Source organism: Cololabis saira, chromosome 10 (assembly GCF_033807715.1).
Source record: "Cololabis saira isolate AMF1-May2022 chromosome 10, fColSai1.1, whole genome shotgun sequence".
Lineage (NCBI taxonomy): Eukaryota > Metazoa > Chordata > Actinopteri > Beloniformes > Belonidae > Cololabis > Cololabis saira.
The window spans coordinates 45555365-45566708 of NC_084596.1; positions in this window are offsets into that span (position 1 = coordinate 45555365).

The following is an 11344-nucleotide window of genomic DNA, read 5'->3' on the forward strand; positions in this document are numbered from 1 at the left end:
GTAAGCTTTAAATATCCACTGGGCTTACATCAAATACATCAAAACACAACAATAAAAAACACTGTGATCCTTCCACGTGCTATGTCCGGCCGGAGAAACCCCACCCTGTCTGGTGAAAAGATGCGGCCTGCTCACTCCTCAGGTTAAGGAGGAGACCTGAGCTCAGTGCGGGGCCCTCCCTGGGTTGGTAGGTAGAGGATGGCAATGCACAGGACTGTTAGGGTGATTGGGTGATTAAATGGGGAAAAAACCGGGATAAAAAAATATTTAAAAAAAAAAAAAATCTTAAAAAGAATATTTATCTTATTTCTAGTTAAAATGTCTCATTTTATTAAAAAAAATCTCATTACACTTAAAACAAGACTCATCACTGGAAAAAACAATTTTCACCTGTTTCAAGTAGATTTTCACTTGAAATAAGTAGAAAAATCTGCCAGTGGAACAAGATTTTTTTGCTTGTAATAAGAAGATCAATCTTGTCCCACTGGCAGATGTTCCTACTTATTTCAAATTTCATTTCATTTCAAAGTTTATTTAGACGGGACAATGCATATTAATGCACACTACATTAAGCAGTGTGAATACACCGGGTTTGAGCAGAGATGCTAGTTTCCACCCGCAGTCCCCACAAACAACCAGACACACTCACACTCACACCTACGGGCAATTTAGAATGATCAATTAACCTACTATGCATGTTTTTGGACTGTGGGAGGAAACCGGAGTACCCGGAGGAAACCCACGCAAGCACGGGGAGAACATGCAAACTCCACACAGAAAGACCCTGCTGGGCCTGGGAGTTGAACCGGGAACCTTCTTGGCAATTTCAAGTGAAAATGTACTTGAAACAGGTGAAAATTGTCAAATAAGTTATTTTTCTGGTGTTATTTTTCTGGTGATGACTCTAAATGTTGAAATAGCAGTAAAACCACATTCATTGATGAAATGACATAAGGGATGGAAAGGAGGGATGGCAGTTTTACAGGGGGGATGATTTGGACCGTTTTTATTTCGGGGGGGATGCCATTCCCCTTCATCCTCCCTCAACTCCAGTACTGCGTTGACATATATACGTAATACGTTTACTGGAGCAAATTAATAATAAAGTAAATAATCAAGTCCTGCAAAAAACACATTCATTAATGCAGTATATGATTCAGATCATTAGCTAGTCCAATAAAGGCAAAAAATCCAAAAAGGCTCTCCAAATAAAGTCAGTCTCTAGGTTTTTTTCTAACAGAATACAGTATTTTGTCTGGAGTGCTATATGATGCAAGTTCATTGATCCACTGTTTGGGTGCTGGGGTTTTTTCTGATTTCCAGTTGTTTAAAATACAATTTTTTGCCGCAGTACGACCTGGATTTATAATGCTTACTTTTCCAGGCGTTTAAAAAAATGTACTGAGCTGGTACAGTATATATGGGAGCTTGTATGTATATGTGTTACAGAATGAAATGACATGTATAAAAACTTTCACATAATGGCCTAATGACAGCTCATGACTGCAGGTGACACAGAGCAGCACTGGCATGCAGACCAAACAATGCAGCTAAAAGCACATGTAGGCCTAAATATCACATAAAGCTGTGACAGTAGCACAAATAAGCACTGAAAACATGAAACAATGGCAGACATGAGCTGCACAGTCGGTTATTTTACCGGCAAAGAATATTTAATCAACCTTCTCTTAATTATTGCTAAATATCATATTCACTGTACTAAATTTGCTAGCCAACGTCCAGATATAATTGTTCTCAAAGCTATATTACTGTAACAGCCAGTTTAGACTCTTCTATGAGGATTTGTACACCTCTGAGGAGGGAAACAGTGAACAGGTGGAGGGGTTCTTTACTGATCTTGAGATGCCGTCTCTGGATGTACCAGATAATTCCAATCTTGAAAGCAGCTGAGATTGATAACGCTATCAAGAAACTAAAGTCAGGGAAACCTGACGGGTACCCAGTCGAGTTCTACAAAATGTTCTCTGCTAAGTTAACTCCCCTGTTATGTAAGGTGTTTAAGGAGGTCCTTGCCACCAGGTCTCTCCCCCCAACAATGACACAAGCTACAATATCGGTCCTCTTGAAAAAAACAAGGATCCACTTAAGTGTGACTCGTTTCGTCCCATAAGTCTACTATGCTGCGATTATAAGATCCTGGCCAAGGTGCTAGCAGCCAGACTGAAGCCTGTCATGAATGAGCTCATACATCCGGACCACACTGGCTTCGTTGCTGGCAGACAGTTATCTAGTAACCTCCGTCGCTTGTTTAATGTAATATACGCACCTAACGACAACATCAATCCTGAAATTTGAATCTCTCTGGATGCTCATAAAGCGTTTGATAGAATTGAATATTCCTACTTGTTTACAGCACTGAAAAGATTTGGTTTCAGTCCCATTTTCTGCTCCTGGATTAAAATTCTGTATACTATGCATCAAGCTTCTATACGAACCAAAAACATAATATCCGGGTATTTCCCTCTCTTCCGGGGGACAATGCAGGGGTGCTCCCTGTCCCCCCTGCTTTTTGATGTCGCCATCGAGCCCCTTGCAATCATGCTTAGAAACGCAGCCAGCCTAGTTGGGATACGTAGGGAAGGGCAGTTACATAACACCGTGTCCTAACTGCATGTGACGCGAGCGAGCGTCAGTGACAAAAACAATTCCATTGCTTTATTTTCTATTGGACTGTCCAAACGGGAATTTCTTTCTGCTGATTCAGGCAGTCCTGGCACTTGATTCTATTTTAATTCTATTTTAATTATAATGTAACCTTTTTTTTTAACATACTTTCATATAATTTTTTTAATTTTTTTTTAATTTATTTACTTTTTTACTTATCAATATTACATTACTTGTTTTATTTACCCGGACTATCTGTGCAATATTCCACAACATGTGTAACTTTATGTTCCATCCATCCATCCATCCATCCATCCATCCATCCATCCATCCATCCATCCATCCATCCATCCATCCATCCATCCATCCATCCATCCATCCATCATCCATCCATCCATCCATCCATCCATCCATCATCCATCCATCCATCCATCCATCCATCCATCCATCCATCGTCCGCCGCTTATCCGTTCCCGGGTCGCGGGGGCAGCAGCCTCAGCAGGGATGCCCAGACTTCCTTCACCCCAGACACTTCCTCCAGCTCTTCCTCCATCACTTCCTCCATCTCTTCCTCCAGACACTTCCTCCAGCTCTTCCTCCATCTCTTCTTCCTCCAGCTCTTCTTCCAGCTCTTCCTCCATCTCTTCCTCCAGCTCTTCCTCCAGCTCTTCCTCCAGCTCTTCTTCCAGCTCTTCCTCCATCTCTTCCTCCAGACACTTCCTCCAGCTCTTCCTCCAGCTCTTCCGAGGGGAGTCCGAGGCGTTCCCAGGCCAGCTGAGAGACATAGTCTCTCCAGCGTGTCCTGGGTCTTCCCCGGGGTCTCCTGGAGGGACATGCCTGGAACTCGTCCCTAGGGAGGAGGGACATGCCTGGAACTCGTCCCTAGGGAGGAGGGACATGCCTGGAACACTTTCCTAAGGAGGAGGGACATGCCTGGAACTCCTCCCTAGGGAGGAGGGACATGCCTGGAACACTTTCCTAGGGAGGAGGGACATGCCTGGAACTCCTCCCTAGGGAGGAGGGACATGCCTGGAACACTTTCCTAGGGAGGAGGGACATGCCTGGAACTCCTCCCTAGGGTGGAGGGACATGCCTGGAAATCCTTCCTAGGGAGGAGGGACATGCCTGGAACCTGGAGCGTCCAGCCACCCTGCGGAGGAAACTCATCTCTAAGGGAGCGTCCAGCCACCCTGCGGAGGAAACTCATCTCTAAGGGAGCGTCCAGCCGCCCTGCGGAGGAAACTCATCTCGGCCGCTTGTATCCGCGATCTCGTCCTTTCGGTCACTACCCAAAGTTCATGACCATAGGTGAGGGTAGGTGCGTAGATTGACCGGTAAATCGAGAGCTTCGCCTTTCGACTCAGCTCCTTCTTCACCACGACGGTCCGGTACATCGACCGCATAACTGCGAACGCTGCACCAGGCTGCTATCAGGCACCATTACTATGGAACCAACTTCTAATCTGGGTTAAGGAGGCTGACACCACCTCCACCTTTAAAACTAAACTTAAAACCTTTCTGTTTAGTAAAGCCTTTAGTTAATGTTTAGTAAACCTCTAGCTGGTGTTGGTAAATCTCTAGGTAGTGCATAATCATTTTTTCATAGGTTACTGGGGGGCCCTGTGTGGGCCCTTGTGGGCTGTGGGCCCTTATAATTGTCACCACCTTTCCCCCCTATACGACGGCGCTGCCCAGGTATATCTACAATAAAGTATTCTACTCTATTCTGTAGGTATCAAGCACAGGGAAGGACTTATTTAGAAGGGTACTTCACCTGGAGTGCCGCAGTAAGATAGTAATAGTTGGTAAACATGGTCTTGTATGGATGTTAGGATGTCCTCCTCCCTAGGGTGGAGGGACATGCCTGGAACTCCTCCCTAGGGAGGAGGGACATGCCTGGAACACCTCCCTAGGGAGGAGGGACATGCCTCGAACTCCTCCCTAGGGAGGAGGGACATGCCTGGAACTCCTTCCTAGGGAGGAGGGACATGCCTGGAACACCTCCCTAGGGAGGAGGGACATGCCTGGAACACCTCCCTAGGGAGGAGGGACATGCCTGGAACTCCTCCCTAGGGAGGTGTCCAGGAGGATCCGGTACAGATGCCCAAGCCACCTCAGCTGACTCCTCTCAATGTGAAGGAGCAGCGGCGCGAAGGAGCAGCTCCTCCCGGGTGACCGAACTCCTAACCCTATCTCTAAGGGAGCGTCCAACCACCCTGCTGAGGAAACTCATCTCTAAGGGAGCGTCCAGCCACCCTGCGGAGGAAACTCATCTCTAAGGGAGCGTCCAGCCACCCTGCGGAGGAAACTCATCTCTAAGGGAGCGTCCAGCCACCCTGCGGAGGAAACTCATCTCTAAGGAAGCGTCCAGCCACCCTGCGGAGGAAACTCATCTCTAAGGGAGCGTCCAGCCGCCCTGCGGAGGAAACTCATCTCGGCCGCTTGTATCCGCGATCTCGTCCTTTCGGTCACTACCCAAAGTTCATGACCATAGGTGAGGGTAGGTGCGTAGATTGACCGGTAAATCGAGAGCTTCGCCTTTCGACTCAGCTCCTTCTTCACCACGACGGTCCGGTACATCGACCGCATAACTGCGAACGCTGCACCAGGCTGCTATCAGGCACCATTACTATGGAACCAACTTCTAATCTGGGTTAAGGAGGCTGACACCACCTCCACCTTTAAAACTAAACTTAAAACCTTTCTGTTTAGTAAAGCCTTTAGTTAATGTTTAGTAAACCTCTAGCTGGTGTTGGTAAATCTCTAGGTAGTGCATAATCATTTTTTCATAGGTTACTGGGGGGCCCTGTGTGGGCCCTTGTGGGCTGTGGGCCCTTATAATTGTCACCACCTTTCCCCCCTATACGACGGCGCTGCCCAGGTATATCTACAATAAAGTATTCTACTCTATTCTGTAGGTATCAAGCACAGGGAAGGACTTATTTAGAAGGGTACTTCACCTGGAGTGCCGCAGTAAGATAGTAATAGTTGGTAAACATGGTCTTGTATGGATGTTAGGATGTCCTCCTCCCTAGGGTGGAGGGACATGCCTGGAACTCCTCCCTAGGGAGGAGGGACATGCCTGGAACACCTCCCTAGGGAGGAGGGACATGCCTCGAACTCCTCCCTAGGGAGGAGGGACATGCCTGGAACTCCTTCCTAGGGAGGAGGGACATGCCTGGAACACCTCCCTAGGGAGGAGGGACATGCCTGGAACACCTCCCTAGGGAGGAGGGACATGCCTGGAACTCCTCCCTAGGGAGGTGTCCAGGAGGATCCGGTACAGATGCCCAAGCCACCTCAGCTGACTCCTCTCAATGTGAAGGAGCAGCGGCGCGAAGGAGCAGCTCCTCCCGGGTGACCGAACTCCTAACCCTATCTCTAAGGGAGCGTCCAACCACCCTGCTGAGGAAACTCATCTCTAAGGGAGCGTCCAGCCACCCTGCGGAGGAAACTCATCTCTAAGGGAGCGTCCAGCCACCCTGCGGAGGAAACTCATCTCTAAGGGAGCGTCCAGCCACCCTGCGGAGGAAACTCATCTCTAAGGAAGCGTCCAGCCACCCTGCGGAGGAAACTCATCTCTAAGGGAGCGTCCAGCCGCCCTGCGGAGGAAACTCATCTCGGCCGCTTGTATCCGCGATCTCGTCCTTTCGGTCACTACCCAAAGTTCATGACCATAGGTGAGGGTAGGTGCGTAGATTGACCGGTAAATCGAGAGCTTCGCCTTTCGACTCAGCTCCTTCTTCACCACGACGGTCCGGTACATCGACCGCATAACTGCGAACGCTGCACCAGGCTGCTATCAGGCACCATTACTATGGAACCAACTTCTAATCTGGGTTAAGGAGGCTGACACCACCTCCACCTTTAAAACTAAACTTAAAACCTTTCTGTTTAGTAAAGCCTTTAGTTAATGTTTAGTAAACCTCTAGCTGGTGTTGGTAAATCTCTAGGTAGTGTAAACTCTAGTGTGTTAGAGTCAGTAGTCATAGTTGCAGCTATAGAACAAGACTATAATAGTTAGTCTCAAATATAGCTTCGAGGTAGATATGCTGCTACAGGCTTATGCTGCAGGGGGGCACCGACATGATCCACTGGGCGGTGCCTCTCACCCTTCTTCTCCTCTCCTTTTTCCTGCCTCTCTTCTCCATTACCATTTTTATTTATTATAAATATCTCATAGCTATCATTTTTGTCCATCGTACCTGTAGTTTCTTGTGCCGGCCCCCCCTTTTTTCTCTTTTGTGCATGTTTGCAGGCTGGAGCCTCGGGAGCTGCGTTCTGGCCTGTGTTTTACCTGCCATTGTTTATATAATAATTGCTCAGGGGTTTATGTTTATGTTTATGTTTATGTTTATGTTCATGTTCTGGATCTCTGGAAAGCGTCTAGAGATAACATCTGTTGTATTAGACGCTATATAAATAAAATTGAATTGAATTGAATTGAAACCAATGCGTCTGTCAATCTCACGCTCCATCGTTCCCTCACTCGTGAACAAGATCCCGAGAAACTTGAACTCCTCCACCTCAGGCAGGACTTCTCCACCCAACCGGAGAAGGAACACCACCCTTTCCCGGTGGAGAACCATGGCCTCGTTCTTGGAGGTGCTGATTCTCATCCCTGCCGCGTCGCACTCGGCCTCAAACCGCCCCAGCACATGCTGAAGGTCCCGGTCCGATGAAGCCAACAGGACAACATCATCCGCAAAAAGCAGAGATGAAATCCTGAGGTTCCCAAACCGGATCCCCTCCGGCCCCTGGCTACACCTAGAAATCCTGTCCATAAAAATGATGAACAGGACCGGTGACAAAGGGCAGCCCTGCCGGAGTCCAACATGCACTGGTCCAGTGTTCCGCGACCGGGACGAAAACCGCATTGTTCCTCCTGAATCCGAGGTTCAACTATCGGCCGTAATCTCCTCTCCAGTACCCTGGAGTAGACTTTCCCGGGGAGGCTGAGAAGTGTGATCCCCCTATAGTTGGAACACACTCTCCAGGCCCTCTTTTTAAAAAGAGGGACCACCACCCCGGTTTGCCACTCCAGCAGTACTGTCCCCTTCCTCCATGCAATGTTGCAGAGGCGTGTCAACCAAGACAGCCCTACGACATCCAGAGACTTGAGGTACTCAGGGCGGATCTCATCCACCCCCGGTGCCACTGAGGAGCTTATGAACCACCTCAGTGACCGCGGCTTGGGTGATGGATGAGCACGCCCCAGAGACGATGTCCCTAGTCGAGGTCAACAGCTCCCCACCCGCACCATAAACGGTGCCGGCAGAGTACTGCTTTCCCTTTCTGAGGCGCCGAACGGTCCGCCAGAATTTCCTCGAGGCCGACCGAAAGTCTTGCTCCATGGCCTCACCGAACTCCTCCCAGACCTGAGTTTTTGCCTCCAAGACCGCCTCCAGGACCAGAATAACTTTATGTTATTATCTGTAAATAGGATCTCAGGTCTTGATTTCACTATTCAAATGCACCTTAACCTTTTTTATATTTGTATATTATTTATATTTCTTATACTCTTATATTTCTTATTGTTTTCACTGTCTTGCACTGGAGAGGTGATGCTGCTTTCAATCTCACTGTACCCAGGTATATCTACAATAAAGTATTCTACTCTATTCTGTAGGTATCAAGCACAGGGAAGGACTTATTTAGAAGGGTACTTCACCTGGAGGGCCGCAGAAAGATAGTAATAGTTGGTAAACATGGTCTTGTATGGATGTTAGGATGTCTATGGAGTAGTCGGGTAAAATTGAGTTAATCAGGAAAGGCACAAAAACATATTCAGTCATAGTGAAAATGCCAACATGCAGAGCTGTCTGTAGTAGGCCTTTCACACAAGTACGCCACATACTACTACTCTGACCTTTACGAGATAAAGTCTCAGTAGTTTTGGAGTCTGGAGCTGTCATTTCCAAGGAGCTTGCAATTCTTTGGAATTCAGATGCAGTGAGGTCAGGTTTGTCACCCAAAACATGCTCTTGTTGCCCAACCTCGGCACTTTCTGAGAATTTGTACCATCTTTGCTCATTTTGAGAAGCAGGCGTCACCTTGTCATCAGACACTGGAGCAACAATTTCCAGGTGGGCTTTCACCCTCCGTTTCTTAGATGCACGTTTCTTCCCTTTTTTAATTTTACATTTTTTCTGCACAGACACAGCATCAGTTTTAGTCTCCAAAAGCATGTAATATCCGTGCTCATCCTGCTCAACTCCACAAGAACTGGAGTCTTTGGAAATAACAGACAGTTTCAATTCTTTCAGCTTTGCGCTCAAACGTCTATTCTTATCTCGAAGAGATTTGCTATTGGCATTTACCACTGACACTGTACTTTCCAGATTATTAAGTGATTTCTCAAGTTGGTTATCTACTTCATTCCCATCCAAAACAGTGTCCCGCGTTTGCTCACGTTGCCCAACCTCTGCAACAATGCTCTCCTCGCTTTGTGATACTGGAACAGAACTGGGAATAGAACTTGGTCTCTGCTGCCTAGATGGAATCGGGTCTTCAAGTTGACTTTTGGAGTATTTGTATCGTCTCTGCTCATGACGCATGGCCTCAGCAGAAGATGTCTCCTCTTGTTCAAATCCGTGGGTTGTAATTTCCAATGTGCGGATTGAGATTTTCTCTTTAATCTCATCACAGGCATCAGATTTTGTGTTCATCTCATGTCTGTGTTCAGGTTGCTCCACCACTGAAGAATTTTCACTTTCTGCAGATGTGGATGGACTATGCTTATGTTCCTCAACTTCAGTCCCAGAAGTCTCTGGAGCTGTATTCAAGGTGCAAGTGCTTCTCTGTGGTTCAAGTTCAATCAAACCCTCCGGAGGCTCCGGTGGAGGATACAAAAACATGTCCCATTTTTGCTTATGTTGCTCAAATTTAGCAAATAATCTCTCCTCATCTTCTGTTTCTGACCCATTCATTTCCAAAGGAGAAATAGGTCTTTGCTGCTCAGATGGAACAATGGTCTCTAGAATCGAGTCTTCAGATCTACCTTCTGAATATGTGGACTGTCTTTGCTCATTTCGATTTATTTCAGGAGTAGACGTGACCTCTTTTTCAGATATTGGAGCAACGTTTTCCAAAGGAAAAATTGGTTTCTGCTGCTCAGATGCAATCAGGTTATCTGCAATCAACTCCTCACTTCTACTTTCTGAGAATTTGTGCCATCTTTGCTCATTTTGAGAAGCAGGCGTCACCTTGTCATCAGACACTGGAGCAACAATCTCCCGGTGGGCTTTCACCCTCCGTTGCTTAGATGCAGGTTCATTCCATCTTGGAATTTTAGATTTTTTCTGCACAGACACAGCACAGTCATCAGTTTTAGTCATCATCAACATCTCATGTCTGTGTTCAGGTTGCTCCAACACTAAATAATTTTCACTTTCTGCAAATGTGGTTCTCTGTGGTTCAAATTCAATCAAACTCTCCGGTTTAGGATCCAAAAACATGTCACATTGTTGCTCATGTTGTTCAAATTTAGCCTCCCCAAATTTCACCCTCCGTTGCTTAGATGCAGGCTTCGTCCATCTTGGAATTTGAGATTTTTTCTGCACAGACACAGCACAGTCATCAGTTTTAGTCTCCAAAAGCATGTAATATCCGTGCTCATCATGCTCAACTCCACAAGAACTGGAGTCTTTGGAAATAGCACATGCTTCCGACAGTTTCAATTCATCCAGCTCTGCGCTCAAATGGCTATTCTCATCTCGAAGAGATTTGCTATTGGAATTTACCACCGACACTGTACTTTCCAGATTATTAAGTGATTTCTCAAGTTGGTTATCTACTTCATTCCCATCTAAATGTGCTTGCATGAAATCTCGATTTAGTTGATTGTAGGTGTTTTTACTTTTTGCTCTCAAATCTAGATATAGTTTTTTGTAATGTTCGCATTTTGCTGTCAAATCTAGATTTATTTTTTTATACTTTTCGCTTTTTGCTCTTTCTTTTGCCAACTCCCTCTTAATTTGTTCCATCTCTGAGTAGCAGAAGTGTTTTTTTTTCCTGTGTTGATTTGGTCCGTTAAGAATCCGTCCTTTCTATGAAATGATTACATCGGGACAGTTAAATATTTATATAGCTGTGCCCTGCTATGACGTCATACGGTTTAAGCACGTCATAAAAAATGGAACGCGGCGCGCGCGCCTGTGTGAGGCTACAGTAGCGTGCCTGTGCTGTTGCCTAGCAACGGGGTGGAACGGTTATTACCGGCTCACATTGTAAATGTTGATGAGTGACTGAGAGATAATTGTGTGCTAGTGAGTAAACCTGGTACATTTGGATTATGGTTCAGTGTCGAACCACCTTACCAAGCGGATAGTTATTTCTGTAGTTTATTTATAGTGTAACGTCTCGTACAATCTCGCCGAGACGTTCCCCGCTTAGGGGCTATTTATTAAATAAATACACAGGTTACTGTGGGCCGTAACTAACGCCAAAAAAAACCAAAAAAAAAAAACCTCTTCACTCCTCACTCCAGTTGCGCCTCCGTTCAGGTCCCTCACAGCCAGAGCCGGTTTATCTGCCAATTTGTGATGCTTTGCCAAAAAATGCTACCAAATGTTGTTTTTTTTTTTACCTTTGTAGAGCTACAATTTTACTGTTTTACACGTCCTTTTCCCCCAAATTTGTCCTTGTCGCTTTCCAGGTCGTCATTGTAAATGAAGCTTGAATTATGGTTCTGCGTTAAATCGACGCAGAGCCTACGCCG